A 15,618-nucleotide genomic window follows, 5' to 3' on the forward strand; every position below is an offset into this window, starting at 1 on the left:
ATCAAATTTTGATCAAACTTCAGCAAAGTTCCAGCGTCATTATCGATTTATGAGTTAAAACTAACCAAGTTCAACAGAAATGACTGCTAGAATGTACCATGATCGCTAAAAAAATTTATTTGAAGCATAAACCTTGTATCTACGTAACAGTTAACCCTTAGTCACCACAGTACGAAACTATTAGCGTCGCGTGGAGATGAGGCACGTTAGCGTGCCTCCTTCACTAGACCTGCCAAGGAACACCTAAGGCCCCACCCAGGTGCAACAATATGCATCATACGCCCCCCGAGATTTCTCCCAAAATATCAGTAACTTACCTTCTGAACTGCTAAAAGTCGTAAACGTTTCTAACTCAAAGTGTTTTATGCCCTAGACGTGCAAAGACTTTTTTTTTTAAATAAAAAATATGCTTCTGAGAGAAAAGAACTGGCTTTTAATGAGTTCCTTTATATGTAGTTAAAAACGGCAATCTCATCCAAGGGTGTTTATCCAAAAGAAAAGTCTATTACCAAAGAGGAAAACTGGTTTGGCAAGCCATCAGAACTGACAGGAGTGCGGAGCAAAAGAGAGGAGCATCTTCCTTCCTTTCTGCTGGTTCCTGGTGATGACCTGCAGGCGTCCCCGAGGAGCCGAGCCTACAGCCTGGACTGGGAAACGAAGGGAGCAACAGGGCTTGCAGGACAGGAAGGCGTCAGCAGTAGGGAAAAAAGAGCAGCATCTACCACTAAACTGAAGGGGACACGCTGCTGGTCCCCCTTCCCTGTAAGGCAGGGCCATCCCTGTCCCTGGGACGGACGGCCTGGACCGCACGCCTCCGTGCCACCGGGCCCCTGCCTTTCTCACCCGCCCCCTCTCGACTCCGGCCACACACGCCTGTTCCTGTTTTGGAGGGAGCTCTTCCCTAGGATCAAACATCGCCCTCAAACGGCTGCCTCTCCACTCTTGTCACTCAGGTCCCAGCTCACGCGGCCTCCTTCTCAGAAGTCCTTCCCTGACAAGTCGGTTTTCAAGAAGGTCTCATCGACGGCCTCCAAAAACCACCGTCATGCTCCCCTCTTCCACGTTCGCCACAGCACTCCTAAGCCGAACGTGTGTGTGCATCTTTCCCGGCACGTGTCTCCTTAGCAGTCTCCTCGCTCTAGAAAGAAAACTCCACGAGTCCACAGGACTATGCGCGCACCTTGAACGGTACAGAACCCCGGCAACCACACGCTGGCGTGTGCAAGGCTGTCACTAAATGGTCACAGGCAAAAAAATAAAAAATAAACATAAATAAATAAATGGTTATCAGCAAGTGAACGAATGAAGGAGCTCTTCATCAAGGCCTTTTTCCACCATCTGAAATCTTGCTTCTATGAAATTCTCCCAAAGCTTCACTTGCAAAGGCCACTGGTGACTTCTCCGAAGTTCTCATCCTCTGGGGAGCCAAGCAGGAGTTGAGACCGCTGACACGCAGACTCCCGGGCCACAAAGACTTTCTCCCTCTCCTCCGTCCCCACAGCCTCCTGCCAGGCTTCTAGGAGAGTCCAATAAACTGGTTCTTCTCCTTCACAAGATCACAGATCCATCAAGGACCATGAGGGCTTGTTGCCTGGCTCTTCATTCTCTCTGCTCACCCTCTGGAGTTATTAATCGTTTTAGCAATCAGGGAGCCCCTCTGAAAATGGTTACATTCCTGCAGTGACACCCAAAATCTTCACGGAAAAAATTTTAATAAAATTTTTCGCAAAATATTGCATATAAAATTTAATAAAACTGTATTTTCCTGTTGTTTAAGAGTTATAGCACAGTAAGATGACTAATTAATTCCACTGAGCTAACACACAGGCATTCTGTAATTCACTTAAGCAAATAATTGAATAAGCAGATAACTGAATAAGTAAATTAATAGTTTAGTAAATTACTGATCTATGCTTACTTAAGAAAATAAGCTAAAATTAATCATGTTTATTTGGATTTAAGAAGTATTAAATCTAGGGGCGCCTAGGTGGCTCAGTCAGCTAAGCATCTATCTTCGGTTCAGGTCATGATCCTGGGGTCCTGAGATCGAGCCCCATGTCGGACTCCCTGCTCAGCAGAGAGTCTGCTTCTCCCTCTGCCCCTTCCCACCCCCACCAATCCCCACTGTGGTCTCTCTTGTGCATATTTTTTTCTCTCTTTCAAATAAATAAAATCTTAAAAAAAAAAAAAGAATGTGTTAAATCTATTAAATCTATAAGAAATTATTCATTCCGTAGGAGCCCTATCTACTCACTCAATTAGGTCATTATGAACCATGGGTATTTGACAATAAAAAACTAGGTCATCTACTTTAAAAAAAAAAAAAAATTTTAAAAGATGTTTCTAATTACATTTTTTTTTTTTTAAAGTCTGTGATCTGGACTGAACCCCTCTCCAGCTATACTATACCCACCCCAGATGGGAAGTTCTACCACACAGTCCATATCAGTGCTTTGTGCTAGACACTGAATTGAGTCTGTAGAAAGGCCAGGCTGGGCTGAGAGGGAGAGAGAGTGCTTTTGCAAATTTCCTGTTGGCGCGCATACAAGACTCACTAGCTACTGTGAACCGTGCTTCCTCCTGAGAAGAATGTGCCTGCCTTCCACACCTGAACATTCCAACCCACGGAATGCAGAACTGACACTTGGCCGTTTTCCAACAGGATGAAATAACTATGAAACTTCTTTCGTAAACTTTAAATAATTACCATGTATTTTCCAAAGCAACCAATGTTCTTTTCACGAGTCCATAACCATATGTTAATCATCAATTTGGGGTTAACAGGGGAGAAGAAAAAAGAAAATCACAGGCCCCTTCACCCCACCAATATGAACCCCTTCACCACACCAGTATTAACTGCAGCAGGTGACAGTTTCAGGTAATGTAAATAGGGTAACAAAACAAAAATGAGGCAAATCTAAGCTTACATGGTAACCTCCCGATACTGCAACGTATTAAACCCAGGGGTGTGGTTTTCATTTACTGTTCTGTGCTCAGTTTGGACTAACTGAAAATGTCAATCTCTCATTGTTTTTGGCAACTTCTTTTATGTCTAAAAATCAAGTCATGCATTTCAGGAATTTAGCAAGCCAGCCCCATCTGTGCATGAAACACTGTATCGAAAAGGAAGAAAGTCAACCAGCGACCTAATTCCTTGGGGAAAATAATACAGTAGACAGCCAAAGTCTCAAAACCACAATGACGGAGAAGTAACCAAGAAGGGCATACCCGTCTTATCTGGCCTAGGACTCACCTCACCTTTCTTTCATTCCTGGAAGGGCATTCCAAGGGCATCACCCTTAGAGGAAACAAAGCATTCCAAAAAGGCAGAGGCACTCACAGGAAGCTCTTCTCACAGGGACAGCAAGAGCGAGCCTTGCATTCATGAATGACTAAACGGTAATGAAGCATTTCTGTCTGTCCTTAACCAAAATTTCAAGTAGCTGAGAGTGCATGGAACGGCAATCAGGGAGCATTAAATGACCACGACAAAGAGAAAATTAATAGGAAAGCCAAACTTCCCTATGTTTCAGTTAGAACATAAATTATATGAAGGCCTAAAAGTTTACTTGAAATGAAAAATCTTCATTGAGATTTTCTTAAACAATCACAGATTGACGACCGGCAAACACAGGCCTGGCTTTGCCTGTGCACTTCGAGTTACTCCTCAGGTAAAGGATGTGTTTAAAAAAAAAAAAATTCATTTTTTTTTTTTTTTTACTTCAGTTTAACTTTTCCTTTCAATACATCTGAATTCTTTTCTTCAACTTCTTGAAGTATTTAGCCAGTAATTTTCAACCCGAATAATGCTTTCTATCTATGGGATTCTGTAATGAACACAGATCTCTGATTTCCATAAAGCCAACCTAATCTGGTTACTTTAAAAAACAGGGAAGACTTTCTGTTAACTTTTACAAGAAGCTACTTTATTCCCTCCAACCTAGGTAAGAAGCATAGCATTCTCTACTAAAAAAGAACACAATGGCAGACCCTGTTCTCTCTGGCAGGTAGGCTGCACCATAAACCCACCCAAGTTCACCGTACGTATTCGTAGAACCTATGTATTTGTAGACAGGGGTCCGTGTCTAAGCAACCAGGCTGCGGGAATCTCCTGCTATAAGGAGATCTACTTCCCTTAAACAGTCTAATTGTAATGTTACAAAATACCAAAATTAATCAAATCCCTACTCTAAATTCTTTGACTCTCTGACTCATTTTTAACAATCCCTAAAGCCTGAATTCAAATATGTACAGGAAGTAAGCACTGGAAGCATTGGAAAATAAAGCCCCGAAGAGCTGTAATCAACCAACTGTTCCATTAAAACAGACAACCACTGTCTGGTTTAGGAAAATAATGGATTTCTTACTTCCAGATGATTAAAGATGCATCCACTCAGTTCGGCCGGCGGCCTTTAGAGTGAGCCCCCAAGGCAAGTAAGGCAGAAAGTTTGTGTACCGTAATTATTGTGAATCTTCTCCTCCACCCAAATCCTGAAGAAACCATGGAGAGATTGTTTTGCCTCCATTCTCCCATCTTTATCATTTTACTAGTACACTGGACTCTAAAATACAGTTTTTGTAAGTTACTATTTTAAATACGCAATATAAAGCAAGCAAAAAATAAAATATTAGTGGATTTCTGAATGAGTATTCTTTTTTCCGAGGGGTCAATAAAATCACCTCAGTGTATTTAAATCAATGTATTAACCTCATAATATCTGGGCCTATATTATAATTTTTATATTTTAACTCTTAGATCCATTGCCTAAATCATCAACTAAAACTTTATCACTTTTTTTTTAACTGGTATTTGCCCAATTATGTCTTGAATAGAAACCTGTGTGTTTTACCTGCTTCATGTCTTTCCTGGGTCCTTCACTTGAGTTAACAGCTGTCAAGAACTGCTTGTTGCCTGATAAAAGATCTTTGATAATTTGTTCTGAAATCACCCCATGAATAAGATAATTTGTCTCAATTCAATCACTATGCTGCTAAGTACGGATCAGCTATGGACTCGGGTTAGTGAGTCAATGTACAAAGACCACTTAGGGAAGAAAAGAGAAGAAACCGTATTCTTGGTTGCAACAGTAAAATCACTTTTCTTTTTTTAATTACTGAAATCTAGTTGACGTGCTCGTTATATCTTAGTTTCAGGTATATAACAGTGATTTGACAACTTCTAAAGATGACTCAACGCTCACCACAGTAAGTGCAGTCACTGTCACTACCCAACCCTGTTACAGCATCACTTGACTACATTCCCTATGCTGTGCTTTTCATCTCCAGGACTAACTTTATAACTGGATATGTGTACCTCTTAATCCCATTTTTAATACCATTTACTATCTGGAAACCCTCACAGCAGCTCAAAATAGAAATTCACGCTAAAAAGAAGCTTTTATAAACAGCAGCTAACCAAGTGAAATAAAAAGCCTCCATTTTTAGAGGCCTCCCCCATAGGACGTTTATCTGACACACAGGAGACACCCATTTTTTTAAAAAAAGACAAGTTAAAGAAACAAGCCTTAAGAGGTCATTGGGGACAAAAATCCAAAAAAAGCTAAGCAAATCAGAATATGGTCTCAAAAAGTTGGTTTATAAAAAATAAGAATTTTCAAACATATAACCAGACACAAAACTAACAATCACCATTTCAATTATGATAGTTCCCTGAATAAAGTTTTTTTTCACCAAAAATACTGGCACCTTTCCGGTTTCTGTTTTAAATCCAAACAGTTAGTGTCAGCAAGAGTGCAGAGATGAATATTCTCAAACGGCTAGTGAGACTTTTCTTTCTGGATGAAAATGTGGCAATTTGTTTTTATCAGAAAGCTTTTTAAATTTTTATTTTCTTTGACCCAGTAATTCCGCCTCCTGAAATTCATGTGAGGGCAAAACAGAAACACACCAACAAGGAAACAATTTACATGTTCTAAAATTGGGTGTTATTCTACATATTGGAATATCTCTCCGATAGCATTCCTTATAATCAGGAATCACGCTCTGGAAGAATAATCATAAAAAGCTGTAGATATGTTAAAAGGAAGTCAACAATATATCTGCATTATATATTTACCTTTTTTAAAAAATATAGTACCTGGAGCTGTGTGTGGGGTGTGTGTGTGTGTGTGTGTGTGTGTGTACACACACAATTTAACAAAACTTCAATGGTGCTCCGAAGCAGAATTTTAAGTTTTTTCCTTCTTTATAACAGTCTACATTTTCCCAGACTTCTACAATGGTGATATATTGTTTTATTGGAAAATAAAGCTCATTTTAAAATGCCGGTTAGGTCTCTGCCCATTTTGCGCAAATGCTCAAATAGAAAATCTACTCTTCAAAGAAAAAAAAAATCAGCATTATATAATCATTTTCAAAGTCCCCTTCCATGACCTTTAAGGGGACTTCTAAAGCCAACAGACTCCCCAGCAGGAAATAAACCCGCTGCTGAAGGGATGCGCCCGCAGAGAGGGCAGGACGCACCCAGCGGCTTTGGCAACAATTTCCTTTTATTATCCCTTCGCTCCCAAGTGCTTTTCAATTCAAGGAGAAGCCTGAGGAAGTTAATAGGTCCTTAATACGTGCTCTGCTGCCTGAAGGGATTCCTGTTCACAAGGTGCTAGTGGAGACCCCCACGTGGCCTTTCACGGGGGCTTTAGCAAATCCCCTGCGGCGAAGCGGCCCCGGGGCATCTCTGTTTTCCGAAGACCAGACTGTGACCTAATCAATGGGGTCCCCGGCAAGACAATCCCTACATTCAACAGTCCTGACGAAATGAACGGGGAGCCAGGGAAGAGTTCAGGCTTTACTGAGGAATGCTATTTACCTGTCACAGTGATGCTTCACCCAACAGGGGCTTAAGGGGGCGGGGGGAGGCAGCAGCAGCAGAAGAAAGAAAAAACCTCCAGGCGCTTCAGATTCCTGGTCAGCAGCCAGCACAAAATAAACATATCTACTTAAGCTTCATTCACCACGTCTGCTGTGGAAGCCCAAATGGAAACAGGTAGATCTGCGCTCTCGGAGGGCAGCAGTGCCAGGACACAGGAGATTTTAACAGTCTGTGTCCATTAAAACGCCATGAAAAGGGTCATGACTAGAATAAATATGACTGAAAAAGTCATCTCGGTAGTGCACATCCCAAAACTTACACCAAAAATTCCAAAATCTAAAAATACGACTTTTTAACTCAGAAAAGAACACTGAAACAACACAAAGAGCAAGTTTATGTAAGAGGGACTTCTCATGACCGTCCACAATTTCAGAGAAGTATAAAAAATAAGGGCTTTGAACTACTTATACAAGTTAACAATTCTGTAAACCCACAGGAACCTGTTTGTTAATGACTAAAGGTTGCTTTCACTTGGAAATGGCAGACCTCATCTAATCCAGTCTTTTGGAAAATAACTGTAAATTTGTCTTAAGACATCATACTTTCAGAGAAAGATATACATCTCAAAGGTCAAATCAAATTAGAATTTCTACCAACACCAAATATGCCTGCAAAAAAAGCAATCTGAATGAGGCAAATTAAATTAACAGATGTGTATCCTGGGGAGAAAAAAAAAAGACTTGATTCATTCAGAATTTTATAAAAGCTATCACTGGACAATTTTTAATTGAAAACAAAATTCTAACTTGAAAGTAACTGTTAGGTTGTTTTCCTACATTCATTAACACAAAGCAAGAGAACGCCCGAGTCCAATGACTGCAAAATGAGTTTCCATCTGGCTTTGACGTCACTTTAACATCACAAGAATTGCTTTACTGTAATATTTTAAAAGCCATGCCAGGATCCAGGCCATCAGCATCTTTGACAAAGAAATTTTCTGCAACACCAGCATAATGGGTTTTTAACATCCTCAGTGAATGCCATTAGAAGAGGGTATCTGACTCCCACACAGCAGGGAACTCAACATGCAAAACCACTTAACCCTTTCCACTTCCCGCAAGGGGACACCAGCCAGTCACGGAGGGACAGACCGCGGGGGCACCACCTCACCCGGGTGACAGAGCCTGGCTTTAAATCCACAAATATTCTTTAAAGTCGCTGAACTCTGCACAGATCTCTAAACCTCTGTTGTGGTAACCGACACTGGAAATGAGGCCAGTCCAAACGGAGGTGTGTTCCTAAACATAAAACACACACTGATCTAAAGATGTCACGTGAATACAAGAATGGAAACGATCTCATTAATACTTTTCTATGTTGACTTCAGGCTGAAATGACCCTCTCTGATCCGGTGGATTAAATAAAATTTATTATTAAAATTAATTTCACCTGTTTCTTTAGTGTGGAGACTAGAATAGTTAAAATTAATAGTGGACGGTATTACTGAGCAGTGCTGCTTTCACTTGTTAGCACCAACTCCTATGAAGAGCTGACAAACAGTGAAAGTAAACACAGGATTTACACAAGTATGCTAATATAAACTGTGAAAATCAGCTCACTTTTCACATGGATACTGGTATCTAAGTAACAGAATCTAAACGTGGACTACTTCCAATAAATGCGTGATGGTCCATTCTGGGACAGGCATTGTTCCGTTGTGTTTCTTTTCATTTGCGCAGGTTGTACTGAATAGGTCTCTATAATGCAGGATCATCTCTAATCCCAAAACAGAGAATTTAAAACTGTTTTCTCTTAAATACATTGGGGTCTTCTGTAGACCATATTCAAGATTCACTATTAAAGTATTAAATTTTAGGTCAGCACCTGTAGATTAGGTTTCTCATGAAACATGAGGTTTCTGTTACAGAACCTCAATTTCATCCTATGAAAGAGTTTTACTTTTTAAAGATTTATTTATTTAAGAGCGCGCACGCACACACACACACGCGCGCGCGCACACACACACACACGTGCGGGGAGGGGGAGCAGAGGGAGAGAATCTTCGAGCAGACCCACTGTGTGTGAAGCCCCAGGCAGAGCTCCATCTCAGGACCCTGATATCCTGACCGGAGCAGAAACCAAGAGTCAAGTCAGTCACTTAACTGAGCCACCCAGGCACCCCCCCCATGAAAGAGTTTTATTAGAAACTTGACCGTTTTGGTATTTAACAATCACTGCTCTCTCTTAAGCAGTAAACAATGGCAAACATTTATGCTTTACTGAGGTCACTTATTTTTTTCATCTCTAACAATGATTATTTTTACTTGCTTGTTTTTCTAATGTCTTTGAGGTAAAAAATGCTGACTGGAGTTTCATTGTATTTTCTCTAAAGAACCCTGTGAAAGATACTCACAAGTTTCCTTTTCTATATACAGGTCAATGTGTTCAAAGACATTAACTCTCCCCAAATTTCCAGACAGAAACATCAGAATATTTAGCGCATCAGTACAATTAGGAGTTTCTGCTTCAAATCCTGCAATTTCTGTTTCAACTCATCACGAAGCCTTATTTCCTATTTATTCTGTTACAAATATGTCCCCTAACAATTCTAATACAAGCCAAATTTAACAAAATAGTAAGCAGCACTAAAATACATCTTTACTTTTAATACAATGCCACTGAAGCTGAAACTCAGCAGAGATATCAGGGATGTGTATGAAGCCAAAAGACACCAAAGCAACACTCTGTTGTTCTCCCCTCTACTCCAGTTTCTATCTTCACGTCCCCCAAATCTTCCATCTACTTTCCATTCCATTTCCCCCACGTCTTTCCTCCTCTAAGAAAAAGCAATAAATGAGTCAAATAACTTGTGACAAATTAACTAGCAAGAAAGGTGGTGCTAAGGAGCAAAACCACCATCTGCAAGCAAAAGGCCATTGTGAAGAGCTCCCTCTGCCTTTTACTCTTCAGCCCATCTCTTGCTTTAGCATGAGAATGCTGTCCAAACACTGGGATCCTCTGGGGGCAAGAAACTTAAGAAATCTTTGTGACAGAAACTGAAATAGAGAAGGAACAGAGGGCTACTGCCTTGGAACCTTCTCATGCAATACTCCTGGTATCTCTTAAAGTTCTAGCTTAAGTGGAAGCATATTAAAAATAACTTGAAGTACTTCAATACCACTAAATGTTCTAACAGTATTAAAAACCTGAATATATAGCTAAGGTAGAAATTTTTTAAGACACCATAGATATTTTCACAATTTTAAAAAGCCTTTAAATTCTCGTGCACATTTAATATCCAAAAGGTACATCCTCATCAAAGGGAAAAAAAAACCAGATAAAGTATCTGTGCAGTCAACTGAAAAATGGGGTGCCTGGGTGGCTCAGTCGTTAAGCGTCTCCCCGCATCGGGCTCCCTGCTCAGCGGGGAGCCTGCTTCTCCCTCTCCCCCTGCTTGTGTTCCCTCTCGCTGCCTCTCTGTCAAATAAATAAATAAAATCTTTTTAAAAAAAGACAGACAGACACAGACAGACAGACAAATGAACCCAATACTCTGCAACTCCTCCCATTAAGAGGTGCAGCCTCGGGGCACCTGGGTGGCTCGGTCAGTTAAGCGTCTGCCTTCGGCTCAGGTCACGATCCCAGTCTTGGGATCGAGTCTCACATTGGGCTCTCTGCTCGACGGGGAGTCCTTCTCCCTCTCCCTCTCGCTCCCCCTACTTGTGCTCTATCAAAAAATAAAATCTTAAAAAAAAAAAAAAAAAAGCGGTGCAGCCTATTTTCCTACCTGCTCAGTCACCTTACTCGGCCGACAGGATGGAGAAATGAATAGGAGCTCTGACCCAGGGCATGAGATCGAGCTACTTCTCTCTTCCAGCACTCGGAACCCTGACGCACATGCCAGGCAGCTGAAGGATGGCAGACACAGGCCCTGGGAGCCCCTGCCGGCAGCCAGCACCCCAACTCCCAGAAGCCAAGCCACCCAGCTGCTCAGCAAGGGACCCAACAGGAACAAATGCAGCTGAAACTAGCAGAGGACACACCCAGCGGGGGTCCGGCCCAAACTGCCAACCAACTGAACTGTCACCCAGATGACGGTAGCTGTATAAGCCGCTACGTTTCAGGGCAGTTTATTTCCCAACAAAAGGCTACATAACAAATCTCTGTAATTTCCCTCACAATATTTATTACCAGCCCACATATAAAACTTCCAACTGAGCTTTGGACAGGTCTACACTGGATCCACCCCGTTTTCTAATCTCCCTCATCAAATCTAACGGAACCGAGCCATCATCTCCCCATTTCTCTCTCACCTGTTCTCTGGTGCCCAATGTGCCTCCTTGAGCAGATCTCTACCCAAATGTGCAGAGAAAACTGCCACAAAGGTCTTCAGACCTTCCTTTCATCATCCTAAGGAGTTCTTTATAAATTAGAAAGACAGAATTAACCAAACAGGCTACTGCTCTCTATTCACATGGATGAAAGGTTCACAGAATGAGAGGCCCGGGTAACAAAGGGAGACCAAGACCAAGGGACAGTTTCAACAAATTTGTTATTTAGATGCATTCATTTAAGCAAGAAAAGTATTTTTAGTTTTGCACACTTTATTCTCCTTCAAACAGCCTCATCGTTGGGTTCCCCTTAATTCCACTCGGCTTTAGAAGGAGGTTTGCTTCTCAGCAAACAGCACCCCATCAACAGAAACAACCAAGGACTTCACATAAACACAAATAGCTTTTTAAAAGGTTACATCTATAGGTGCTCAATTTAATCCAGGAAACGGACAGTTTCAAAGACTCTGTGAATCTCCAGAAGTAATCACTTCTTTGAAGCTTTAGGAAATTCAATACTGATACCAACAAAAACAGATCCTACTAATCTGAGAGAGTCTTTCAAAAGTTCAAAATTTGCCACATAATGTACGATATAAACAGATATTCATCTTTTATATCAGAAGTAGGGGCACGTGGGTGGTTCAGGCAGTTGGGCAGCTGCTTTAGGCTCAGGGCATGATCTCAGGGTCCTGGATCGAGTCCCACATCTGGCTCCCTGCTCAGCAGGGAGTCTGCTTCTCCCTCTGCCCCTTCCCTCTTGCTAGTGCTGGCCCGCGCGCGCGCGCGCTCTCTCTCTCTCTCTCAAATAAATGGATAAATAAAATGTTAAAAAAAAAAAAGCAGATAGATAAAATCTTAAAAAAAAAAAAAAAGGTATCTTTCAATCCAGAACACAACAGCTAGAGGCAACAGCAACAGCACCACTCTACGGCCCAAGAAAACAGCAATGCCTCATCCAGTATTATCACCTGGAAAGTCACAGATTTTAATATTTCTAATCCTAGGCTTTGGTACTCAATCTGACATATTAGGTTGCTTCTACAGAGGACGAAATATAAACAAAAGGAAAAAGTATTGCTACTGAAATGTTGTTATGGATATTATTCTAATTTTCTTGTTTTTAGCTATTTCAGAGGTACAGAAAATGAGGGCATTTTAAAGGGAAGAGCAATTTTAAAGAACAGGCAGTCCTCTGTCACATACGACACTTCCCCTAGATACAGAAAGGAAATTCTCATCGGGAGTAGAGAACAAATTCAAAAGGTCTTTCCCAGTAATAGTTACTGATGGGTTTCTTTTTAATATTGTGGAATAGCCTAACTCATGTTCACATCAGACTCATCTGTCAAGTGCTTGCTGGGCCTACCACGTGCCAGGAACAGTTCTAGGCACCAGCAATCAGAGCTGAGCAAAGCAAAGTCCCCACCTATACTCATCAAGCTCACATTGTAGAAGAAAAATGACAAAAGCAGATTTTTAATATGCTAAAATCACTCTTGACATACACTGTATGTAAAACACCATTTAAAAAATCATGATGAGCCTTTAATTAGAAAACTTTATATTCTATAGACGTGATGATCTCCTTAGTGTGACTTCTTTCTAAAATCAACAGCACTGAGCTAATTAAAGCCAAACATGGGTATTACGCATGTTCATACTTTCCTAATCAGCTTTCATCTTCTACACAAGGCAACACACTATTAAGAAAAAATACTTGTGTTAAAAAAAAAAGTTTAGATCAACCCTTTAAAAGTGACTGAGTTCCATTCTGATGCTTCACCCAATAAACTAACTCGGTATTTACACAGCAAATTCATCTTTCTTCCGTTAAAAATGTAAACACCTTCAGCTGAGCAACGGATCAAAAGAACAACATTATGTGACAAACATTCACTGGGTTTATCAAAAGATGAACATCACCAAGTAAGTATTTACTAAATACCAGCTGTGTGCCAAGCACAGTCAGAAGACAGGAAAGCCGTCTGGGAGTCCTGATGTCAAGCAGCTCTAAGAGGAAAGGCGTGAATAAAAATATCAAGAACTAAAACCAAATGAATTTCAGAGGACCTTTTAACTAAGAATTTATGGTGGGACTGCTTTAAAATACTTTAAAGTACACCAACTTTAAAGTCATTTTCCAAAGACCTGCTTTTACTTTCAACTAACAGAATGTCTTCAAGTTATGATAAAGAAAACATGACTTCATGAAAGATTCCAAAATCGCTGTTGACAAAAACTCCTCTCCAGGGGTCAAAAAACATACCGACTTGAAGTGATGTGAATATCAATGCCCATAAACCACAGATCAGAACATTTTGCCACATATGCGTTTATTCCATCTATCACTGTAAAGCTGTTTAATGCTCCTTTTACAATGGCAGGAGAAAAACCACCCTTTCATTATGGGAAGAGCAACCGTTAACAATAGGCATTATTTTTCATTTTTTTCTTTTGTACAGAATAAGGGACTATTTACAAAACTAAAATGGTTTATTAATCCCCAAATGCTCTGGTTTTTAAAGTCCATTTAAATACAATCCAGTCTGTGAAGAAAGTTAACTTTATGATTAGAAGTCTTTCTGACAGATGATTTTACTTTAATAAATAAAGGCATACCAGCTGAGCAACAGAGGGTTTCCATGGTAAGCTGGCAACACAACAGATCAGATCCCGGCCTAGAGGGCTGCTTAACTTAAAAACAGATATATTACGTATTATGTGTATTGCAATTATTTTATTATAATTGTCTTGTACACTTACACGAGGAGACAGAGCTCTCTGAGGATACAGGTTTATGAAGAACGACAGGCTACTGTACCGCTTGGAAGGAGTCTTGAATGACAGACTGTCTTGAATCATCTCAAGCACACATACAAGCATACATGGAAGTGGCTGCTACTCGTCGACTGTACATGCTGACCTCCCTCACTTACAAAACAGCAGTGACACCCACCGTGTAATAAGCACATGTTACACTAAGAGCCATGAAGTGTATATAAAAATAGGTGTAGGCTGTTGTGGCTTTTTCAAATGCATGTCACTACCACTGTCACTGTCGTCATCACCACCGTCACCGTCACCACCGTCACCATCACGTCACCACCGTCACCACCACCGTCCTCACCCTTCTCCTTGCTATCTGGTCCCCCTCAGGAGAACTCAAGAGGACTGGCAGCCCGGAACCTCTAGAAGAGAGGGACATAAGACCGTGGATTCAAGGACACAGACTGGGTCAGCTCTTCATGAGCCTCCCGCTACTACAACCAAATCTCGGTCTCTGAAGACAGAATGCACAGCTTTCCACAGATTTTCAAGTTTCTGTAACGTCAAAACTATTAAGAACCACTGGAAGTCTAGAAACAGACAGGTGGTAGAGGAAAGGTTTCTCCCAACCTATGACCACCATCATTAATATGGTATAATCAGTTTGCCGAGCAAACGAGGGCTACACACTGCCATGTCGGCCACTGTGTTTAGGAGAGGCTAGAAAAGGAGTTAAGACTAAGCTGTCCTTGAGTTCTGGGAGACAGACAAGAGAAAGGTAAACAATACCCCGACATGTGACAGAAGAGCATACAGAAAGTGCTCCTGGAACAAAGCAGACTACCTGTTTCAAGAGAGGCAACAACGGCTTGTGAGGCTGACCTAAACAATATTTATTGAGTGCCTCTTTTATGAGTCCAGTGGTTATTAAAGGCTTAGCATCCACCCACACAAGCTGACAATTCAGAGGAAACAGGACAAATAAAGATTCGCACGAGAGTGATACTTACAGCAATATAAAAAAAAGTACACACAAGAAAAGAAGAATGAGCTCCATAAGAAGGAGAAGGCCAGTCAGGAGAGATTTATTATGCAGAGTCGGGGTTAGTAAGAGCCGATCAAGTGGTCAATGCGTCACCCAAAGACAGGGAGACAGGACACAACGGGTGGAGCAGGGGGAGGGCCTGGCTTCATTTGGCTAAAGCACAGGATGATTGGGAGTGAAAGAGCGAGCACAGACAAGTGGGAGACGGACGGAGGTCTGAGGGCCCAACAGCTTATGCAAAAACCTTGGGCTTTATGTAAGGGAGACACCAAATGGTTTTAAGAAATATCCAACGAGAGATGAACACCTCTGCTTCGAGAGTCATGTCTATACTACCATAATAATCTCAAAGCACCACACTTCAAACCCCATCAATCTCTACTACACTTAACACACACACACACGATCTCAAAATTCAATGGCACAAGGTCAGTATGTACCATCGTCCCCATCACTTGTTGAATATTCAGAATTTCATACAGGCCCTACATGAACACAGCACATTACCATCTAATTTTACTCATAAATTATTGTGACGATCCAGGGAGACAGCTCAGGAAAAGAGCTTGAAATAGCGCTGGTTCACGGTAAGCATTCAATTACTGTGGCCCATAATTATATACGAAGGACGAAGAAGAAAGCTC

At 41.2% G+C, this 15,618-nt stretch overlaps 1 protein-coding gene across 1 annotated transcript in view; it reads right to left on the reverse strand.

Moving 5' to 3' along the window:
- FAT1 (FAT atypical cadherin 1) overlaps positions 1-15,618 on the reverse strand; it is a 109,675-nt gene that overhangs the window by 81,997 nt on the left and 12,060 nt on the right.

This window comes from Ursus maritimus, unplaced genomic scaffold (genome assembly GCF_017311325.1).
Source record: "Ursus maritimus isolate PB19 unplaced genomic scaffold, ASM1731132v1 scaffold_28, whole genome shotgun sequence".
Classification (NCBI taxonomy): domain Eukaryota; kingdom Metazoa; phylum Chordata; class Mammalia; order Carnivora; family Ursidae; genus Ursus; species Ursus maritimus.